Source organism: Lactuca saligna, chromosome 3, assembly GCF_052625555.1.
Source record: "Lactuca saligna cultivar CGN05327 chromosome 3, ASM5262555v1, whole genome shotgun sequence".
Taxonomy (NCBI): domain Eukaryota; kingdom Viridiplantae; phylum Streptophyta; class Magnoliopsida; order Asterales; family Asteraceae; genus Lactuca; species Lactuca saligna.
In genome coordinates, this window is record NC_136419.1 from 32,201,199 (window position 1) to 32,215,234 (window position 14,036).

The 14,036-nt window shown below is 38.0% G+C and overlaps 1 pseudogene; it reads left to right on the forward strand.

Annotated features, from left to right (window-relative positions):
- The first annotated feature begins 10,938 nt into the window (after nt 1–10,938).
- LOC145035043 (G-type lectin S-receptor-like serine/threonine-protein kinase At2g19130 pseudogene) lies at nt 10,939–13,698 on the forward strand (annotated as a pseudogene).
- The last annotated feature ends 338 nt before the right edge of the window (nt 13,699–14,036 follow it).

Sequence of the window (14,036 nt, forward strand, 5' to 3'; positions counted from 1 at the left end):
AGTGAGCGTAGGTTTAATCCAATGCTCAAATTCATATTCATAAGCACTCATGAATGTTGCAGCAAACATTTGCTTATGGCTAATACTCTTTTAGACAATCCACACACCAATTCACGACAGTCTTCATTCATATCTACTTCCAACATATGAACGACTGTGGCCCGTTTGAATAATTCGATTATTCTTAATAAACTCAATTATTCTGGAAGTCAAAACATGCAAAGTGAAACACAAGAATAATACTAATCCCATATGGCCTCAAACCTTTGAGTATAAACAAAACACGTTTTATTTATCACCATATCGATTACTCATTATTTGTCGTTTCGGGTAATCAACTTTTTACTTGAATCATTACACTTGTCCCATGCTCCTAGCATGCATACAATGTTTACCTATGGTTCTTACTTTTGTGAAATAGACAAATTGAACACATTTCCAATCATTCTCATTTCACAACTCCAAATCCATTTTCTTAAGTGTAAGAATATCAAATTCTTGTTACTTATAGAATATACTAGATTCTAACACTTTATGCAACGATCCTTTTGTAATGTCACTGCACCAAAGTCTCAAAGACTATTGCCAATGATATTACAAAGTCCTCTATCGGAGATTGTTACAAGACAATTCCTTAGATATGATGTCTCTCACTCAAAGTACATTCCTTTGAACATCCTTTTGCATAAAAGTTTCTAATCTAGACATAGATTTTCAAATTTACTTCCTAATATGGACACGCTTCCATATTTTCCATATGACAACTCATTTCTTAATAGAATCTTATTTATTCGTAATGATGTCGATATTGTCCATCCAATATGGAAACATTTCCATAATTTCCAATACTATACTTCCAACTACTCACAAGCGACCAATCCTCGTCGAACTTTGGATTGTCCTTTGATAGTTGTTTAATTATTTTAGTCAAAACCAATTCTAGTCCCTTTTCCCTCTAAATTCACTAGACATTTGGAAAATTTTAGAATGGTCAAACATTAAAGCATTTGCAATCGATCCTATACCCATAGCGTATGGGACACGATGCACAATGTTTTATTTGCTATGTTCTCAAAATTCGAATTGTGAAGAGGAATGCCGTAATCATAATCGAAACTTTTAAGAACGCACTATGTACCTTTGACTAAATTTATCAACATTTCACAACCTAATCCTTTAGATTTGAAATGAAGCATAATATTCTCTCCCTTAATTATAGCAAAACAACCTTTCAACTCTTACAACTTTGCAAAGTATGACTCTTGTTTTCTATAATTAATATTGCCAACTATGCAATAGTTGCCTTAATAATCATACAATCACAACATTTATGCTCCCACTATCATGATGATTATTATAAAACATAACACTTATGCTCCCACTAGCTTCGACATGTATTCATAACCATCTTAACTTTTAGAAAAACAATACTTATTGGATTTCTTAAGTTCATGTTTCTAATACTTAGTGCTTTGATAATCTTTTATCAAGACTTCTTGAACTTATACACTTTTGCCTTAGATAGTTCATATGTGTGTCTTAACAATTAAGACTAATTGCCAAACCTAACAATTCAAATTATGGAAAGGGATGCCGTAACCATGATCGAATTCGAGAATGCAATTTTACAACCACTATCTTTAAAATCTTTCTTAGTGAAAGCATTTTCTCACAATCATTTTCATGAAGGAGGAAATCTTATGACACTTAGATTTAAACGGTGTATGTGTTCCTATCCATGTGAATTTGTTAAAAACCAAAGTTTACGACAAATTCAAACTCATATGGATCGAACTTTCTTAATCTTGATTTCTTGCCTTATGGTGGCACAGCTGCCCACCACGTCTTCCAAGTAATTAAGTAGCTCACCTTTTCCTATCAATGTACTTTCCATTGATCAAGGTCCTTGCATTTTATGCATTCAAATGAGAACTCATAGGACTCACATGCATAATTAACTCGATTGGATTGGCACAGAAACAAAATAATGTCTTCACGATAGGTTGTAAACCTCAACTCGTGTGCTAGTGATGATCGATAAGGTTTATTTGATTTGTTCTTGAAAATTTTCAAGACTATCAAGACTCCCACTGACTCCTTGACATATACGATTCTCTTATCAAAACATTTCTTGACAAACAAATATTCAAGAGTTAGTGTAGCTTTTATCAAAACACTTCATAATTTTGGTCTTAGCTGGTCTTTGCCTTATTCAAGACATCACAACTTTCCACAATTGATGAATGTAATAAACCTTCTTAATACTATTCACTCAATGTCACAATCTTGACTTTAAGACTTGTTTTGGAACGAAGTATGATTGACCTCTTGATTTGACCATTTCTTCAATCTTTGATTCCTCTTCTTGGACATACAATTGTACCAAGACTCACTTAGAGGATCAATTGAGATATGGTTCTTAATCATTAAGACCTATCATAAAGCATAAAAGCTACTCTCCCTTCTTCTTAGAATGGAGAAACTCTTATCTTTCTGCCTACTTGATTCTTCTTATTCGTTTTGCTATTGATCTAAACCCTTTAATCAATTCAAAATTACACTTAATCTTGTAAGTATAATCATATTTACTAAACCTTTAGTAAATCAAGACGAATATCTTTGTTACTCTTATGGTGAACTTGATCAACACACAACTTTGTGTACTCGATCTCCTAGTCCTTCACTTGACACTTTGTCAATGAATTAGTCTAATTTCCAACATATGAAATTTCTCATTCATCGTGCAACCAAGTTGCATGATTCCAAGTTTCCGTCCGATTGAAACTTTGGGCGATGAGAAACTCTCCCTATTTGGTAAATTCTTGACATTTCCATAAATAACATAACTAAGAATCACATCCATTCGTTGTAGAAATATTCAAACATCAATTTTCATAACGATTTCATTGCAAGGAAATAAACAAATAAATAAGTGAGTCAAAAAATTTATTTTATTTATAAAAGCAGCGGAAAAACATTTGTCCTTACAATGCAAAATCCATTGAAAACTATGTAAAAAGAAAATTTCTAACAACTCTATCACAATTATCTAAGCTCAAAATCCAATCTTCAAGTCCATGCGATCAAGATCCATCTCTTGTGATTAGATTCACCTTGCTCTCTTATCAAGCTTCCTTTCTTTTCACCGATCCTTCAAAACACGCAATCTTATCACATCATGTATTAAGAATCAATGAATAGGAACTTAATGGAGTTAGATAGTGGATTCTTACCTAAAGCATAGTCATACTTTTGACTCTCCCATATCTTAGATCTCTTAGGTAAATAGGGCAACTTCGTCTCCAATGCCCCTTCTCTTGGCAATAAAAGCAAATTGACTCCTTTGGAACAACCCATGGAACTACTTCAAACATCGCCTTTCTCTTATGATCAAACTTTTCGATCATTGCATGTCTTTCATTGCCATTGTCTATATCCATAGAGGTCTTGAAGGCAGATTCACCAATCAACTTTGCTTTTCTATTGCGCCAAACCATTGTTGATTAAGCAGCAATAAGCATGTAGGTGAGATCTATAAGTGTCACGTCGTGGTTCATCATATAGTACTCTCTTACGAACTCACTATACGAGTTAGGAAGTGACTGAAGAACCCAATCAACAGCCATCGCTTCACCGACAACGGATCCCATCATTCTTAATCTATCAATGTGTGACTTCATCCCTAAGACGTGTGCACACACCGACTTGCCCTCTTTATGTTTACTTGCCAAAAGGGCTTGAGTGATATTGAACCTTTCAATTTTACAATCTTGTGGGTTAGGGAGAATAATTGGAGGAGGAGGAGGAAGTGAAGCATGATTTCTTCTTCCTCGATCGAATCGTGGAATATCATCTTCATGTGGAATGCTTGTTCCACGGGACTTGAGAAGACCATAGTTGTCGAACTTTGACATCGGGAGAAAAAAAAACGAATTCAAGTTAGTTGATTGATTGAGTCCTTGGTAAATCACCCAAATGAAATTCCAAGGCTAGGACCCAACACAATACGCTACAACCTAGAAAAGGGATGCCGTAATCTAGTTGCAGAATATTTGAAGGTAAGTGAATGACGATTCACTAATTTCCACCATGAAAAACGAAAAAAGAAATTTAAGTTTTAAATCTATGAAAACTCCTAGATCCTTTGAGATTCATTGAACATTTCAATGGCATGTTTAAATCTCGATATGCCCCTCTTGTTTGTGACTGGGATGCCAAGGATCACAAAGCGGGTGTGAATAACCATGCAAACTACTTGGTGCCCTCCCATGTTACAATCACCTATTCGATGTGCCGGTAAACCACACACGCTCCACCGAACTATGACAAACATTGAGTCGCCCTTTGCTACCTTTGCTTAGAACCATTTAGTGTGCCGGTAAACCACACACGCTCCACTAACGTCTTCGCAAGGGCACAAAGTGTAATTTCATGGAATTGCATCAATTCACTTTTGCCTAAGTAACTAAGATTGGGAATTTGAAAAACATTTAGTTACTTTGTATTTCATTATACTTATAATGGAAGGTTTCGTCCTATCCTACCCGTTCGGCTAACGACCCTCCACTAGTCAAGAGTGCGGTGGGTAAGAGTGGATACCCATTCAATCACCATTTTATAGGCAATTTCCTTAAACACCCCTTATAGACCAGCTTCGTGAATGAGGCCTACTAACGGCAAGACTGACTTTTACTCATACATATATATAATGTTAGACTTTTAATATTATATATAGTATAGGGTGCATTTTATACTTTTAAAATACTATGTGGTTAACTTTAACAATTACACTTTTAATTCAATTAAATGGTTAACCAAAACTTTTATGGATTTATTAAAACTCTTTTAATTATACTCCTTAATTAATTAATAAAACCATAAGGGTGTGATTTGAACTTTTCAAAACATTACTCGGGTTTTAGAATTTAACATTTCTAATTAAACTTTTAATCAACTTTTAAATTCCAAAACTTGAAGGCATGTTTTGAAACCTTTTTCAAAACATTAGGGTTTTAACTATTTAAATTTCAAAACTCCAAAACTTTTGGGTTCAAATTTAAACTATAAAACCTAAAGGGGAAAATATGAAACCTTTCATAACAACAAGGATCAAATAACAAATAATTTTAAATTAACATTTAATCACATAATTATCCATATTTGATTTATTTAATGATTTCTTGCAAAACAATTTATCAATTTACTCAAAATAATTAATCAATTATCTTATAAGGAAACAATTATCTTGTTAATTGATAATTATCTTTAATTAGATCAAGAATATAGTCATATATATCATAAAATCAGATTTATATTGATCTAATATGATAAGGTAATTATCCCAATGCAAAAACAGCAAGAAATCCCGAGATAAGCATTATCTGACGCTCGAACTCGCCGAGTACCACACTGTACTCGCCGAGTTGAGGTCTACTCGCCGAGTACACTGTGGTACTCGCCGAGTTCCTCAGCTATAAAGCCCAAAAAACGATTTTCCAGTTATACAATGCATCAATACAATTGAAACCAAGCTAGGCTCTGATACCACTGATGGGTTTTGGTCATAAGACATCCTATGTGCTCATACAAACCCTAATGCTTGGATCTAGGTTTCTCTATTGTACATGCTTTGAATCCAAGACTATAAACCCTAATTCTAACATATGGAAATCGACATTAACATATAATTAGGTTTAAGAACATACCTTGATTATTATATAGCAATAACAATCCCAAATCTCCTTGTATTGACTTTGGAATGCTTAGAGTCACAAGTGTCACTCCTCTAATGGCTTACAAACACCATAAGCAAATGGAGAAGGTATAAAGAGAGAGGTGAGAGGTTAGAATTCGTATCTAGGACCTCTTGGGAAGGGATACACGAATTCATGACCCTAGGGGTGTTTATATAGGTGTAGAGATAGGGTTTCAGTCATTATCCTTATCTAGTTGATTATCCATTAAGCAACCAATAAGATAATCCTTGAATCCTTATCATACTCGAATTCTAAGGCTTTCCAACCTTAAATTCGTCCACCATATAAATAAGATAATCCTTACCTTATTTTGTAACTATCACATAATTACAAATCAACCCCTCTAGTTTAATTAATTACATTGGATCACAAAACTAATTCTTAATTAATTATTGACCAATATTAATTAAACAAATATGATTTCTCCTTTAATATATTATTCTTATAACATATTAATAAATCATATTATCCTCTCTCTCTTTATTCATTTCTCCAATCAAGTTGCTTTGGTGAAGGCAACCCAAAAGGACCATGCACCATCGGGTCAAGTACATACCAAAATAGTTATGGACTTAGACACTAATCCAACAAAATCATGTATGAATCTCTGGTAGTACCCTGCCAATCCCAAAAAACCTCTGATGTTTGAGGAAGATTTCGGAACCTCCCACTACATAATTGCCTCAATTTTGGCCGGATCGACCAAAATCCCCTCCTGGTTAACGAGATGTCCTAGGAACTGAACCTCTCGTAACCAAAACTCGCACTTCGAAAACTTAGCATATAGTTGTTCTCGCCTCAAAACTCCCAATAACTCCCGTAGGTGCTCTTCATACTGCTCTTGGGTCTTGGAATATACCATTGTATCATCTATGAACACGATGACCGAGCGATCAAGCATCGGTCTAAAGACCCGATTCATCAGGTATATAAATACTGTTGGGGCATTGGTGAGCCCAAACGGCATCACCATGAACTTGTAGTGTCTATAACGAGTCCGAAACGCGGTCTTCTCCACATCCTCCTCCCTAACCCTGACCTGATGGTACCCGGACCTCAGGTCTATCTTAGAGAACCAAGATGCACCCTGCAACCGATTAAATAAATCATCTATCCTCGGGAGTGGATATTGGTTTTTCACCGTCAGCTTGTTCAACTCCCGATAATCTATGCACATCCGATGCGAACCATATTTATTCCCGACGAAGAGGATCGATGCTCCCCATGGAGAACTGCTCGGGCGAATGAAATGCTTGCCCAACAGTTCATGTAGCTATGATGACAACTCTTGCATCTCTGGTGGCGCCAATCGGTACGGTGCCTTGGTGATAGGGGCTGCACATGGCATCAGGTCAATCCAAAACTCGATCTGCCTCTCCGGAGGTATCCCTGGTAACTCCTTCGGAAACACATCCGCAAACTCCCTAACCACTAGAACCTCTGAAACTTAAATCTGATCCCTATCCCGCATATCCACCACATACCTAGGTAACCCACACACTCGTGTTGAATATAATGTCTAGCCCTGGCGGCTAAACAAAACCCTGATCCCACTCTGGTACCCTCGCCATAGACAAGTCTCCCCCACATGGGGTTCGAAGCACTACTCGTTGACCCTCGCAGTCGATCATGGCACTGAAACGACTAAGCTATCCATACCCACAATCACACACACATCCCTCATGGGGATCAGAATCAAGTCGATCGGGAAAGACACCCCAAAGATCTCCAACTCACATCCTCGATAGACCGAAGAAGCAGAAACCCCATCTTCGTTGGCGATAGAGACTCGCAACAGACACTCTAGCTTTCTTATTGGCACACTGAACTCCCTACTAAATACCTGAGATACAAATGACCAACTTGCCCCCAAGTCAAATAAAACCAATGCATGCAAGGAGTTCAATAAAAACTTACCTAATCACAGGTACAACATATAAGCATAAAACATATATAATAAAAGGAGACAAAGGATAGAAACATACCAACAACCACATCCGGTGTTGCTCTAGCCTCCTTGACTGTAAGCTGGAAGGTGTGTCCCTGAGCCCTCGGGGCCCCTGCTCTACCTTGCCTCCCATCGATAATACTCAGTGTAGCCGGCGCTGGAGCCTGCACCGGCCTAGCAGCGAGCTGCCGACATTTGGTCTTCACATGACCAACCTGATGACAGTGGTAGCAGATCTTCATATCCTGAACCGCGGACGTTTGGCCACAATCCCTCACGAAATGCCCCTCCTGGCTGCATTTGCGGAATCCGCTACCCGATCTACAAACCCCTGAATGACTCTTCCCGCACTTGCCACAAGTGCGGCCCTACTATCCCCCTGCTCTCGAATTAGCGGTCTTAGACCGTTTTAGCACCGACTGTGACTGTGACAGGGCCCGTTGTTGCTCCTTTAACTGCGGCTCAATCTCCAACTCACGCCGCCTAGCGGCCTCCTGTAGATCTAGCAGGGTATCATACCGCTGAGTAGCAACATACTAACGGATGTCAGTCTTGAGCATGCTTAGATAACGTGTCATATGAGCTTGCTCAGAGGCAAACTCCAGGAAGAACATCGCCCTCTCCGTGAACATGTGGGTAATCTTCGTCACTGTCTCACTATCATGTCTCAACTCCAGAACTCCTGAGCTAACCGTTCCCACTCGACCTGTGGAATGTAGTGAGCACGTAACATATCCCGAAACTACTCCCAAGTAACCGCAACTCTCTGGTCATCCGAATAAGACCCAGTTATCAGTCTCCACAAGTCCTTTGCCCCGGACCTCAGCAAGTTCAGGGCACGTCTGACCTTCTGGTCAATAGGACACAAGCACGCGAAGAAACACCCCTCCACGTCAAACAACCACCTCATGGATTTGATGGGGTCTTGAGTCCCATCAAAAGTAGGGGGCTTCGTGTTGCCGAAGTCCCGGTACTGAAAAGCCTGTCCGGCTCCCAACCATGCCGTCGATATAGCTGCCGCTACCTCAGTGAGGGTTGCATATCGCTCATCAAAATACTCCACCATAGCGGTCTTGATAGCCCCAAACATCTCCGTCAACTGTCCCCGGACAATCTCGATCACTTCCTCCCAAATGATCTCACTGACACGAACTCTAACAATACTGGCCTATCTTGGCTGCCAGCTCCCGGTCCTGATATGGATCCGGTCTCAAGATGTCTCGTAACCACCATTCTGACATCAGGAAGATCTCTAATAACCCATATAATAATGGGGAACTAACTCCCAACCAAACCCTAGGGGTTGTGACTTCCTTGTTACGCGTATGGGTCCTGTGCTTTCAGTATTATGGGCCCATACTACCTTTCACACCTACCCATATTTGTCTCAAGTATCACCACAACACCCTAACAATATGCATAAACATAGAGAACGTTCAATCCTTACTCCTAGAGGAATGCTAAATATCTCGTAACTGGCCTCCCAACTCTCACAGCCTACCCATGAAACTTCCATCAACCCTGCAACACTCGTGTATGCTAGCCAAACATAACGTTGGACGACTGGACCCTATAGACTTTCGAATACCTGATCCTACCCTAAGCCCTTCATAAAACAAGAACAAGAGATAAGGTCAAACCAAACATTCTAAGGCTATACGATCTTAATTATGTACAGTCGTGATGCATACACTAAGCAACTACAGTAATGATGTCAATTTCATACAAGGAAAAACCCTAGGATATCAGGCATCATATAATCAGACAATTCTATCATGCAATCCCTGAAGATCCCTAGCCTAGTACTAACATGTTGTTCTAACATATCACATAAATCAAATAATCCGTAAGGTATTTTGGGGTCTATCCGCGAGCTCCGGCTGATCGTACACTTGCATCCTCCTTAAAAGTCAAAGTTAAGTCAAGGTCCACGTTCTCGATCCCAAGCCAACAATCAAGCAAGAACATGGCAAGAGATCGAGCCCATGCCCTTAACCCAACTCTTTTATTATGATTTCTTTTTCAAAAACATTTTGCAAAAACTCTTAGATCCTAGTTTGAGATTGGATTCACACAAGTGTTTAATATGCAACTTCTAATATTGGTTTTCTTGTTTAGACTTTTGATGTATCATAATTTGAACCACATAAAATTTGTTTATATTATTTGTTTTGAAGTTTTGATTTCGGCAATGTTCTTATGCACATGTCTCGCCCTTGATACACGTAAACATTTTTATAGTGTCCTTTCATTCGTCCAGTATTATGTGTTCCTATGCATTAAGTTGTGTACTATATGGTAGAGAAAGATGTGCATATGTCACAACTTCAATCCAAGTACGAGTCGATGCACTTGAAAAATCACAAATTTCCACACATTCATCAATGTTGTTAAAGTTTAAACGAGTCGTATTTTCTAAGAATACCCTCACTAAAAAATAACAGTTGCTATTCATCAAGGTTGTTAAAGTTTAAACGAGTCATATTTTCTAAGAATACCCCCACAAATTTCCACAAATTTATCAAGGTTGTTAAAGTTTAAACGAGTCATATCATCCTTAAAAACTATGATATTCCCGCTGTATACCAGCTTTTCAAGATTAAGTTAAAACCAGAGAAAATTACAAATTTTATCTTGATTTCTTTGGATATAGTTTGACATTCAACATCGTGGATACGATCCTTTTGGCTTATTTTTATTATGGATTTGATACGGTTCAATAATTTGAAAAGACTACTTTATCTTCATAATTTTTTTTACCCATTTCAAATTAACTTAAACACTTTTATTGTTACAAAAAAATAAAAATGGTCCCACACCCACACCCAACCCCAATCCCCCACCCTTGCATCCCGCCTCAACCGGATGAGCTTGGTCCGAACCCGAACCAAAAATCCAAGAACTATGTTTAGTTGTACAAAATTACTGTATGAGTTTAATCTAGTTAATGTTGATTTTGGGTTGCAAATCAAAGTTATTATTGTATGAACAGCGTTTCTTTTAAGCTCTATCTAGTTAAAAAATGGATGGTTTATGTGGGTTGTAGTTGAATGTTTGTTTTGTCCTTGCACAGTTTAGTCCCTGGTGTAATATCTGCTTGGACCTAATGGAGAAAGTAATGATGTCAAGTCCCACCATATAGAAATTTAGACTTTGCATTTGTCTATGTGGATGTGACTCATCAAACATGTGACATGTAGGTGATTGATCAACCATGCCACTGCCAATTTCTTGAATTTTGTTAAAGTTATTTGAAAGTTTCAAAAGTCTTTCATGAAAGATTATCTTCAACTTATATTGACTTATTGACTGACTTGTATAATTTTTATTCCAAGTTCCAATCGGCTTAACAAGTTCACGACAGGGCTCAAACGTCAGTTCTATAGACCCAATACTTCTCAAATTTTGTATGTCATGTGTTTCAAAGAAAGTAAGAGATTAGCAAGGTTTCTCTTCCTCTTGTGTTTCTCTCTGACCAAGAGTCTCTCATCATCATATGGACCCAACACTATATCCGCAAATCACTCTCTTTCTGGAGACCAAACGATCATATCCGAAGGTGAAGTGTTCGAGTTGGGTTTCTTCAAAGCAGGTAACTCATCCAAGTATTACATAGGCATCTGGTATAAAAAGGCCTCTTCCAATCCTCCCACCATAGTTTGGGTGGCAAACCGAGAAACACCCATCTCAGATAGATTCCAATCGGAATTAAAAATCATCGATTCTAACTTAGTGCTCTTAAATGAGTCCAAATTCCAGATTTGGTCCACGAAAGTCACCACCACCACAACTTTGAAATCTGCAATAGCTGTTCTTCGTGATGATGGCAACTTAGTCTTGAGAGATGGTTCAAATTCGGTCGAATCTGCTTGGCAAAGCTTTGATCACCCAACTCATACTTGGTTGCCTGGTGCTAAACTTGCTTATGATAATAGAACCAAAAAGAGCCAACTTCTTACATCATGGAGAAGCAAAGAAGATCCTGCTGTAGGACTCTTCTCTTTCGAGCTTCATCCGTTTAATAACCAGTATGTAAGCAAGTGGAATAGCTCCCAGCAATATTGGACAAGTGGGGCTTGGAATGGGAAAATGTTTGACTTAGTTCCTGAAATGAGGTTGAATTACATTTATAATTTCAGCTACCATACGAATGTAAACGAGAGTTACTTCACTTATTCCGTGTATAATTCTTCCATTATGTCTAGATTTGTAATAGATGTTTCTGGTCAAGTTCAGCAACTAACATGGTTGGAAACTACCAAAGAGTGGAATTTATTTTGGTCTCAACCAAGAACGCAGTGTGAGGTCTATGCTTCGTGTGGGGCTTTTGGGATTTGCAGCCAATCTGGATTACCTTTCTGTAATTGCTTGACTGGCTTCAACCCTAGATCAGAGAGTGATTGGATTCAGAGTGATTTCTCAGGTGGGTGTGTGAGAAAAACCGATTTACAGTGTCGGAGAAACGTGGAAAAGCTTGATTTTCTCATGATTGCAGTCAAGAATCTGCCTCCAAATCAATCTGTGGAAAGTGGGAGCGCGGGAGAATGTCGTACCACATGTTCGAACAATTGCTCATGTAATGCTTACTCTTTCGTGGATAATCAATGTTCAATTTGGGATGGAGACCTCTTGAATCTCTCATTAGACGATTATAGCAGGAAAACAATTTACATCAAAGTTGCTTCTAAAGATCTTAATCATCCTAAAAAGAGTAATCTGGTTATGGTGGGTGCTATTGTTGGGTTCGTGGGAGGTGTTGTTTTTGCCCTGGGTCTAATTTTGGTTTTAATCTATAGAAAAACGAGGATATCGGTGGGAAAGACAACAATGGAGGGATCGTTGGTGGTGTTTGACTACAAAGATTTACAAACGGCTACAAAAAATTTCTCAGATATATTAGGAGGAGGTGGTTTTGGTTGCGTTTTCAAGGGCGTATTGTGTGATTCATCGATTGTAGCAGTGAAAAAGCTTGAAAGCATCAGCCAAGGAGAGAAACAGTTCAGGAGCGAAGTCAGCACAATTGGTATCATTCAACATGTTCATCTTGTTCGTCTTCGTGGGTTCTGTGCAGAAGGTAACAATAAGTTATTGGTGTATGATTACATGGAAAACAGCTCTTTAGACACCCGTCTCTTCCATGGAAAACATCTTCTAAACTGGGAAACGAGGTATCAGATTGCACTTGGAACTGCAAGAGGGTTGGTTTATCTTCATGAGAAATGCAGAGACTGTATCATTCACTGTGACATAAAGCCTGAAAACATTCTTTTAGATGCTGAATTCTGTCCAAAAATTTCAGATTTTGGTCTTGCAAAGCTTGTTGGTCGAGACTTTGGTAACGTTTTAACGACTATAAGAGGGACACGGGGATATCTGGCACCAGAATGGTTATCGGGGGTGGCTGTAACATCTAAAGCAGATGTTTTTAGCTATGGAATGATGCTTTTTGAATTAGTATATGGTAAGCGAAATGCAGAGCAATCTGAAGATTCAAGGAGTCTATTCTTCCCTTGTTTGGTTGCGAATGTTCTTATGGTGGGAGGTGATATCCTTAGCTTGTTAGACAGTAGGTTAAAGAGGGAAGCTAGTGTTGAAGAAGTCATAAAAATTTGCAAAGTTGCGTGTTGGTGTATTCAAGATGAGGAAGACAGTAGGCCTTCGATGAGTTTGGTGGAACGGATTCTTGAAGGGGTTTTGGATGTGAACATGCCTCCGATCCCCAGATCTGTCTCTTTATTTTCTTTGGTATGTTTACAATGATAAAGATTGTATTGTTATAGAATAAATGAGTCATTGACTTTTTGTTGCAATGCGACACTCTACAAGAATGAACTATATTGGGGATATAATTTGTTTTTTTTGCATATATGTATCTATAGCTTTGTCCAAAACTGCTTATTCTTGAGCTATAGTGTTTTCTTGGCATATTTGTAACAACGATGGTCTGGTTTGCTATGTAAATGGAGAATAAAAGTTGCATTTCCTTTCGTACAATCATTCTAATAGCTTAATCGATCATGCTTAATAGAAACTAGAAGGTTTTTGGTGGAAGGTGTTGTTTCTCTGGTTATTCATGTGTTTCTTTGTAGATTGTTTGTGTTGGTAGCCATAGTAAAGTACACACACAATTTGTTTTGGATTATGAAGATCCAACAATGTATCTCCTACATAAACAATAACAAGAAAATACTAATTTTTACTCATGCACATAAGTCTATATTACCAAACGAATTGTTACCTTTAAAAAGAAGTTGAATTTCTGTTATTCTATGGCATATAGCAAAGCATCTGAAAAATTTGTAAATAATCAAGGAAAAATAATATTAATTAAT